Raw genomic sequence first — 9,855 nt, 5'->3', positions numbered from 1 at the left:
GCCGCAGCCAAGCGGCGGCGAGGCAATTGGGCGGAGAAGCGCCCCCCCCCTCAAAAAAAGTTTTTGTTTCTCCCCATAAACATCTTTGGCTCCCCCCTAAAAAAGCACAACAACTTAGGGTTGTCCATAAAAAACCCCCCCACTGCTGACTGGTTATATTTGTTGGTCTTGCATTTTATTGTACACCACTTAATCATTAATATTTTAAAGTACTGTCCTATAAAATAATAATAAGATTTGAACCTGATACTGAATAAATCTTTTTATTGTTTATTTCATTGATGCCTCATGATGCCGAATTTTGCCTAGTCCACATCCAGCCAAATTTAGTAGATTGCGTCCCAATTTCTTCCTTTAAAAAAAATTTAAAATATTCAAAATTAAAACAAAACATATTATCCAAAAACATATCATCCTTATCCCCCCCATTTTTCCTCCCTTTCCCCACCCTCCAACACACACACACACACACACACACACACACACACACGGCTTCCCTCAGTTCCAGTCTTTGGTTTCTCTGAGAATGCTGTTTTCTGCATGTTACAAAGTTGTATAGAATCTCAAACTATATAGCTGATTATTATCAATAAAAAGTTTGTGAATGTTTATTCAAAGCCAGCCAAGGAGTCCAGTTCGCTTTGTTGTGTCTTCAAATACTTTCTAAAGGGTTCCCATTCATCTTTAAAGTCACAGTTATCCTTGTCCCATAGCTTATATGTCGGTTTTGCCAGTTCTGCATAGTCCATCAATTTTTCTTGCCATGACTCTTTAGTTGGGGGTTTCTTCAGTCTTCCATCCTTTTGCTATTAGAACTCTCGCGGCCGGATTGCATCCCAATTCCTTGCCAGTATTGGGGCCAATGACAGCTCACTCCTGGAGGAGATGGGTTTTCACCAGGACCACCACACTCTGTGAAAGAGTTGCCTACCACCATCCGTTTCCCCCACTCAGTTGTCCTGATTTGCTGCTATTTAACCAAGAAAAAATATACACAAAATACGCACCTTTCCTGTTATCTTTAATTTGGACCTAAGCTGAGACACAGTAATTGTTCAAAACAAAACAAAACACCCCAGAGGTCTCTGCACTTTCAGAGTTTGTCAGAAGAGAGACTTGAAAAGATTTGAACGTGGGACTGAATAATCTGCACTCCTGGCTTCTCGCCCAAAACTCCCTGGATAAGATGATCTTCCTATTGCATAATTTAATTAAGATGTCATGTTGCCCAATACATTTTTAATACCTTAATTTCACTTTAAAGGCACACTCAGTCCTAGGCGGCACTTCGTTCATGAATGAGGAGACTGAATCACATGAGCACACGAAAGCCCATGTGAACTGACCTTCCACAGGATTTTGACATCTTGAAAGGGCATGGCTTCCTGGCAGGCTTCTGAACTGGCTCATCTTTTTGTAGAAAGTAACGATGGATAGAGGCCAAACAAGGACACAATCCAAATACTTAGATGTCTCCCCGTGAAATCACTGGTCCTTAAAAATACTTAATGTTGGCTGCATTCAAGCACTCAGTTTTGAGCTTCACAACCCTTGTTTCTTCAGCTGCTACAAACTGAGATATTTCTCAGATGTCTGGCTAGAGACTATAGTGAGGAAGCCAGTAAAAGAATACTTCCAGGTACTTATTTGGGGAGCTGCCTGGCTAGGTGCGTGTAAGCCAAACATCAAGAGCTAAATAACTCTTTGCCTTTGGCTCAAAGCCTGAAACACTGAAAAAACAGAATTAGGCGTGTGCGGATGAAGACATAATTTACTAAATATTTTCACGGAAATGAAGCAGTCAGGATTTCTGAGGAGCAGAGAATATGTGCTTATCAGGCAGTATAGATAATATTACATTACTTAACATTTAATTGCCAGGTTAGATTTAAGTGAAACCTGAAATTGCTGGGTGTCTGTGCTTTTTTTTATCGTCCTTGCTATTCCTGACCTAAACCCACAATATATGTCTTCGTTTGGAGAGCAGAACAAACACATAAACAAACTTTTCAGAAATGTCAGCTATCGCTTTGAAGAAAGCCTGCTCTCATGCTGAGGCCTTGTCTTATTAACCTCGGAGCGCGTGAGAATGTTTTCAGCACCTGTTCTGCAACTTCTGTCATAAGCTAGCTTGCGCTCTTTTTCCCCGAGGGAGCGACTTTGACTCTTTTGAGGCGATGGGAAAGTTCAGGTCGATTCATAGCAGTTACGTTTTAGGAAGTCACGTGGTTTGCCACAGTGATGTGTTACTCTCTCGTACACCATAAATAGTAATTACCTCGGGGATTCGTATTGAAATTTCACAAAGCAAGGAGGTTCCTTTCCGCACCTAGTAATTATAGCGTGCACAGAGTTCTCATCAGTCTCTCAGGGAAAGTAAAGAAAGGTGCTTATGAGGAGAGCCACATCGCTCACAAATCTATAATGAAGAGGAAACTGTTGAACTTCCAGTCTGAAACGAATGCATATAAATGTATATAGATTTAATATGTACCATGATAGCTTTTATATACAGTGGTACCTTGGTTCTCAAACTTAATCCATTCCAGAAGTCCATTCCAAAACCAAGGCATGCTTTCCCATAGAAAGTAATACAAAATGGATTAATCCGTTCCAGACTTTTAAAAACAGCCCCTAAAACAGCAATTTAACATGAATTTTACTATCTAACGAGACCACTGATCCATAAAACGAAAGCAGTAAACAATGTACTGCAGTCACACAATCAATCAATCAATCAATCAATCAATCAATAGCTGAACTGGGTTCCACACAGTCACAAAAGAAAAAGCCACAAAAACAAAAATGCAAAATAAATAGCAAAAACAGACAGACACTCAGATCGTCAGTGTAACACTCAAAACAGAGCACATTCAACTTCCAAAATAGTTCGCAAACTGGAACACTTCCAGGTTTGCAGTGTTTGGGTTCCAGGTTTTTGAGTATCAAGGCGTTTGAGAACCAAGGTACCACTGTGTGTGTGTAAATGTTATGATATAAATGCATGCATCTTATGTGAGCACTTTTAAGTTCTGAAGGGTAGTATTCAACTAATGCTGTGTACATACTACTACCCTTTTAAAGCACATTTGAAGTACATTCCCCCCTCAAAGAATTATGGGTATTGGAGTTTGTTAGGGATTGCTGGAAATTGTAACTCCATGAAGGGTAAACTACATTGCCCAGAATTCTTTGAAAGAAAGCATGTGCTCCAAAGGTATTGTGGGTACACAGCCTAAATTTCACTCAGAGTGGACCTGTTGAAATAAAGAACTCTTAGTCATATTCATTAACTTTTGTGTGTCTGCTCTGAGCAAAACTTAATTGAATACCACCCATTGGTTTCAACCAGGGAAAGTTACAAAATGTGTGTTTAATTCCCACCACTGAAATCAAAGAGATATAGAAGTCTTCAAGGACAGCTAGAAACAGCTTGGAATAGAACAGCATACAGTGGTACCTCGGGTTACATATGCTTCAGGTTACATGCGCTTCAGGTTACAGACTCCACTAACCCAGAAATAGTACCTCGGTTAAGAACTTTGCTTCAGGATGAGAACAGAAATCGTGCTCCGGTGGCATGGTGGCAGCGGGAGGCCCCATTAGCTAAAGTGGTGCTTCCGGTTAAGCACAGTTTCAGGTTAAGAACGGACCTCCGGAAGGAATTAAGTTTGTAACCAAAGGTACCACTGTATTTAAAATCAAGCTCTTGAATGTCTGTGTTACTTTCCACAATCCATTTCAGGAAAGGGCATTCTGTGCCCCATGCAGCACAAAATCCAACAATGTGGAAGAGCCCACAGTCTTGAGAGCCAACCAGGAAAATATATTCTGTCACTGAGTTCACTTTTGGAGCTACCCGATTCACGATCCTCAGCCGTGATCTGCCCAGATTCTGCCCGCTTCTGTTCTTGAGTGGGCCAATACAACCTAATCTACCTTGTCTCTGCCTTTGGCCAACATTTGATCTTAAAAAACCTCTGTAGCTGTGATAGCTACTGCAGCAGCACCCAGAGCGGATGGGAGGAGATTACACCCTCCGACGGTCTCTATTTTCCAGGGACAAGTCTCAGATTTACAGAAGACGTCCCGGTTTCAGATTTGATCCCGAATGCCCTGGTTTTCCTTAGGACGTCCCTATTGTCATTGGAGAAATGTTGGAGGGTTTGGAGTTATCCAGGACCCAAGGCATCTGAAGGCTGAAGTTTTTTAATGTTTTATTATGTTTTTGTATATGTTGGAAGCTGCCCAGAGTGGCTGAACCAACCCAGTCTGATGGGCGGGATATAAAGAAGAAGAAGAAGAAGAAGAAGAAGAAGAAGAAGAAGAAGAAGAAGAAGAAGAAGAAGAAGAAGAAGGAGGAGGAGGAGAAGGAGAAGAAGGAGAAGAAGAAGGTGTTTCTTATTTTCATCACATAAATGGTGGAGGGTATGGGAGATGTTAGTGGTAGAACAAGGAGCTTTTTGCCAGTTCCTAGAAGCCACATCACTCTGACATTAACCAAAATTTAATAATAAATAAACAAGGGAGTCGCCGCACTCTGCAAGTGCATTGCCCCATTTTCAACAGACATACCTAATTCTGTTCAGACTTGAGCTCTGGGAAAACTGGTTCTGCTTGTCTGCAACAGAAGCTGACTCTGAGCCATAGTGACCAGCTAAGTTCTCACATCTCACCACCAGCTCATATCACTTTTCAATTTCATTTCAATTTTTTTTAAAAAAGAATGATCCCAATATTGTTGCTTTCAGATATAAGGCAACAAGGGACATGATTGCAGAAACCTACCAAATTCCTTTCAAGATACATTGGTGAAAAGGTGGAGGTAATGTGGGGCATGTGGAGAAAGACCAGATTGTCTGTCAAACATTCTCTGGAAGTGTGGAAGGAGACTGGCTCAAGCTGCAAATGTGGGGCAGGAGTGGGTGGGCAGTGAGCTCTGATCTCTGGGTATGCACTCCTACCTTCACTTTGGCAGTTGCTTTGAGTAGATTTAGTAGGGGGAAGAAAAGATATTCCTGATGCATTTTCCCAAAACAGACATCACAAGAACAATGAAGGAGCTGATAGCAAAGTCCATCACTCTTTTCTTCTTACAAAGTGAACCTGATCTACCTCTGCCATCATCTTGCCACGTGCTTGGTGAAGATGGACCTTGCGAAATTGTCCTGCTGCCTGCTGTTTATCCCAGGGCAGTTTGATGACACCCGAAAGCCTCCTGCCTCAATCAATATTCCATATTCGTGCAAACACTTGCATTTTTCTCATCCCAAACTTGACTCTGCTGAGGTTGGACCAGCAGTTCTTGCCTGGACTTGACCCTTTCGGGCCTTTGACACGCAGATAGTGAAACCCGCAGAGGAGGGAATAAATAGGGCTGTGCAAGTTGTGGGCAGCAAGAGGTAAAAGAAAGCAGAGTAACCAATGCAGATCTTAACTTTGGACGCTGGGGCAGTTTGTGTACACACACACACACACACACACACACACACACACACACACACACACACACCTTTCATCCAGGCAAACAGGAGGCGTGAACAAAGTTCAGCAACACACTCCAGCCAGGCAAAAACTCTGGATGCAAAGCAGGGACAATGATTGGTGTGGCCTTAGGACAGTTCTAAGGGCCAGACGGAAAGGCTTTGAGGGCCGCATTGAGCTCCCTGACCTGAGGTTCCCTACCCCTAGGTTAATATATACTTGGTTACTGAAGAAGGCTTCCTTGCCAAGGCTGCAAGGCTAACTATCTACTCAGCAGCAAATCCTACTGAATTCAATGGGGCTTACTCCCAGGTAAGTGGGGTTAGGATTGCAGGCTAGATTGGGCAAGACAGATCAAGAACTCTGCTCCAAATGTCCACATGCCCCGGGAATGTGGAAACAAGCGAAAGGGCACGATGGCATCTGCCAGCTGACAGAGCCACCAAGGAATTGCACCATTTCTTTATTGTTATTATTTTAATGAAATATCCCACCCTAAGGAATTGCACAGTTCCTGTCTGAGCAAGATCAGCCTCACCACATTATTCTGGCACTGTCATATTGGCTCTCCCTCCGGTCCACACTTTCACTCACATGATTTGTGTGATTTTTAAAATTTGTAAAGGCCTATGTATTTTTTTTTAGCCACTCTGGAATATGGTCCTTTGTCTGTACAATAAAAATATAATACAAGAAATAAAAGAACAGCACAATTCTGAAATTACTTCCTCCTCCTCCTCCTCCTCCTCCTCCTCCTCCTTCTTGCCCACCATAACTTTTTATAAAGTAGGGCTGCCATATGTCCAGATTTTCCTGGACATTACCAGGATTTCAAAGGCGAAATTGACATCTAGGGGGAATTTCTGATAGGCGGCGCTTTGTCCTAGATCTTTGGCAAGTCAAAGCTCAACAACTTTCGGGTTGTCCTGGTTTGTATTTTTTGAAATGTGGCAACCCTATATAAGGTAAAGGGACCCCTGACCATTAGGTCCAATCGTGACCGACTCTGGGGTTGCGGCGCTCATCTCGCTTTGTTGGCCGAGGGAGCCGGCGTACAGCTTCCGGGTCATGTGGCCAGCATGACTAAGCCGCTTCTGGTGAACCAGAGCAGCGCATGGAAACGCCGTTTACCTTCCCGCCGGAGTGGTACCTATTTATCTACTTGCACTTTGATGTTCTTTCGAACTGCTAGGTTGGCAGGAGCAGGGACCGAGCAACGGGAGCTCACCCCATCGCGGGGATTCGAACCACCAACCTTCTGATCGGCAAGTCCTAGGCTCTGTGGTTTAACCCATAGCGCCACCCGTGTCCCTATATAAAGCTTCTATTAGAAGTTCAACTGTATATTTTTGCCCATGGAAACCCTAACATGTTATAATTCAAATCCTTGATAGATTATTCCACTAGTGCCAGAATGTATCCAGGACTCACAGATATACTGCCTCTGAACTTGGGGGGGTCCATTTGGACCTTGCCTCCATTAATATGTCTAAAAGTAGACATCCTCTTGTCTTGTTATGTCAGCTCATTCACATGTTTTAAATTACTTTTCCACTAAAACTCCTGTGGTGCACTTGAAATATACTCATGGATCTGCTTGTCTCATGATGATTCAGGGGTTCCATATTGCGAATACTACAGATCACACAATACAGTATGCCATTGTTGCAAAACTGCATGCGCATCTTCACACTGCATCATAGAATTGCAGAGCTGGAAGGGAACAGGAGAATCATCTAGTCCAACCCTCTGCAATGCAAGAATCTTTGGCCCAACATGGGGCTTGAACCCACAGCCCTGAGATTAAGAGACTCATGCTCTACTGACTGATCTATTGGGATGTCGGTGACTGGTAGTGCTTGCATGCACTACACAAGAGCCGCTGGATTTTTACGCAGCGCTCAGCATTCCTGAGAAACATTTCTGTGACTCCAGCAGAACACAGCAAATTTCTCCAAAGGATCGGAAGCAGAACTAATCTAATTTTGGCAGCAGATAACTTTGATGGAGTATGTGATAGAAGGGATATATATATATATCAGACACTGCTTAAGGCAGTCACCCAACTGTGCTTTTACCATGGCAGAATAATATGGGGTTGGGGACATTTGCGGTGTGTGTGTGTGGAATGGCAGATAGGAGCAGGGTCACCTAGTCGTTCATCCTTGTTTAAAGCTCCCCCAATGGCACTGTAATCTCTTTTCCCTCAACTAGGCCTAGACTGGAAACAAGCCCAGATATTTGTGAACTTATCACTTTGCACCTCTTAATTCAAAATCCATAGGCACATTGTTATAATAATTTTAAGGTCTTATATGTATATATATATATATATATATATAATTTTGTTGTTTAGTCGTGTCCGACTCTTCATGACCCCATGGACCAGAGCACGCCAGGCACCCCTGTCTTCCACTGCCTCCCGCAGTTTGGTCAAACTCATGTTCGTAGCTTCGAGAACACTGTCCAACCATCTGTCGTCCCCTTCTCCTTGTGCCCTCCATCCTTCCCAACATCAGGGTCTTTTCCAGGGAGTCTTCTCTTCTCATGAGGTGGCCAAAGTATTGGAGTCTCAGCTTCAGGATCTGTCCTTCCAGTGAGCACTCAGGGCTGATTTCCTTCAGAATGGATAGGTTTGATCTTCTTGCAGTCCATGGGACTCTCAAGAGTCTCCTCCAGCACCATAATTCAAAAGCATCGGTTCTTCAAAAAAATGAAGATCATGGCCACTGGGCCCATCACCTCCTGGCAAATAGAAGAGGAAGAAATGGAGGCAGTGAGAGATTTTACTTTCTTGGGCTCCATGATCACTGCAGATGGTGACAGCAGCCACGAAATTAAAAGACCCCTGCTTCTTGGGAGAAAAGCAATGACAAACCTAGACAGCATCTTAAAAAGCAGAGACATCACCTTGCCAACAAAGGTCCGTTTAGTAAAATAGATGTTCATAAATGTACCAAGCAAACATACACAAATATGTAAACCGCATGTCTGAAACCCACAGAAAAGTCCTGAAACCATTTTCTCTCTCCCAAAATGACCTCAAATATTTCTCTGCAAGGTCGAAGGAAATGGGAAATCTCCCCGTTGTCTCTTTCACAAATCCTGTCTTAAGGACACATTTAATAGGGCATGCCTGTGACCTGGACTCAGGAACTGAGTATTTACCATTGCAAAGGAATCGCCAGGCTGCCCAAATAATGTAATCAGTTATCATTCTCAGGTAACAGTAACAAATTCCAACTAACTACCCAATCGGTGAAAGCAACTCTCAATCCTTCATTTGCATACTGGTGGCCCAGAGTGAGAACTGCAGCCAGTCTGAATACATAACAACAACAACAACAACAAATCCCTGCTTCTTTCTTTCTTTTTACTTTTGCAGGGGCTTCTTCCTGATGTGCTCACCTGTGACATGCAAGGAGTTCTCTGGAGGAATGGTGGTGATACGTGCATCCTGCTCCCAGCCAGAAGTCTGAAGGTGGAGTCCATAATTCTACCACCTCCTTCTGCCTCAGGTGCAGAAAGGCTCCTAGAGTGGGACCGCTGGGAGACACACTCTCTACAGCTGCCCCCCCCCCACTCTGCTCCAGCAACAGGATTTTGTGAGGAATTCCCTTGGATACCAAAGGCTGAGAAAAAGGCTTTCGAAAGGTCATCCTGCTCAAAAGGCTGTAAAAAGGAAGCAGAAGGTTAGCAGTCTTTGGAGTTCAGGCGGTAATTTGTGCAAAGGAAATGCCTTTTTTTACTTTGTCTGCAAAAGTGCTGAAGTGCCACAAAAAAGGTCCAACTAGAGATCTGGGGGCAGCAGCTTCCATCAACAAAAGGGGCTTTAACTACCACAGACCCTAAAGTTTCCCTATTTTCCAGGGACATCCCTGATTCAGAGAAGTCATCCCTGTTTCCGATTTGATCCCGGAATGTCCCTCTTTTCCTTAGGATGTCCCTATTTTCATTGGCCTGTTGTCTTTGTCCATGAAGTTTTCTTGGCAGGGATACTGGAATGGCTTGCCGCTTATGGTGCTGGAGGAGACTCTTGAGAGTCCCATGGACTGCAAGATCAAACCCATCCATTCTTAAGGAAATCAACCCTGAGTGCTCACTGGAAGGACAGATCCTGAAGCTGAGGCTCCAATACTTTGGCCACCTCATGAGAAGAGAAGACTCCCTGGAAAAGACCCTGATGTTGGGAAAGATGGAGGGCACAAGGAGAAGGGGACGACAGAGGATGAGATGGCTGGATAGTGTTCTCGAAGCTACCAGCATGAGTTTGACCAAACTGCGGGAGGCAGTGGAAGACAGGAGTGCCTGGCGTGCTCTGGTCCATGGGGTCACGAAGAATCGGACATGACTAAACGACTAAACAACAAC

At 43.7% G+C, this 9,855-nt stretch overlaps 1 long non-coding RNA gene across 1 annotated transcript in view; it reads right to left on the bottom strand.

Moving 5' to 3' along the window:
- Positions 1-9,855, bottom strand: part of LOC308577068 — a 107,525-nt gene that overhangs the window by 19,536 nt on the left and 78,134 nt on the right. The window lies entirely within an intron of this gene.

Source organism: Podarcis bocagei, assembly GCF_964188305.1.
Source record: "Podarcis bocagei genome assembly, chromosome: 17".
In the NCBI taxonomy this organism is placed as follows: Eukaryota; Metazoa; Chordata; class Lepidosauria; order Squamata; family Lacertidae; genus Podarcis; species Podarcis bocagei.
The sequence above is the reverse complement of the archived record's forward strand: the minus strand, read 5'-3'. Positions and strand labels throughout refer to the sequence as shown.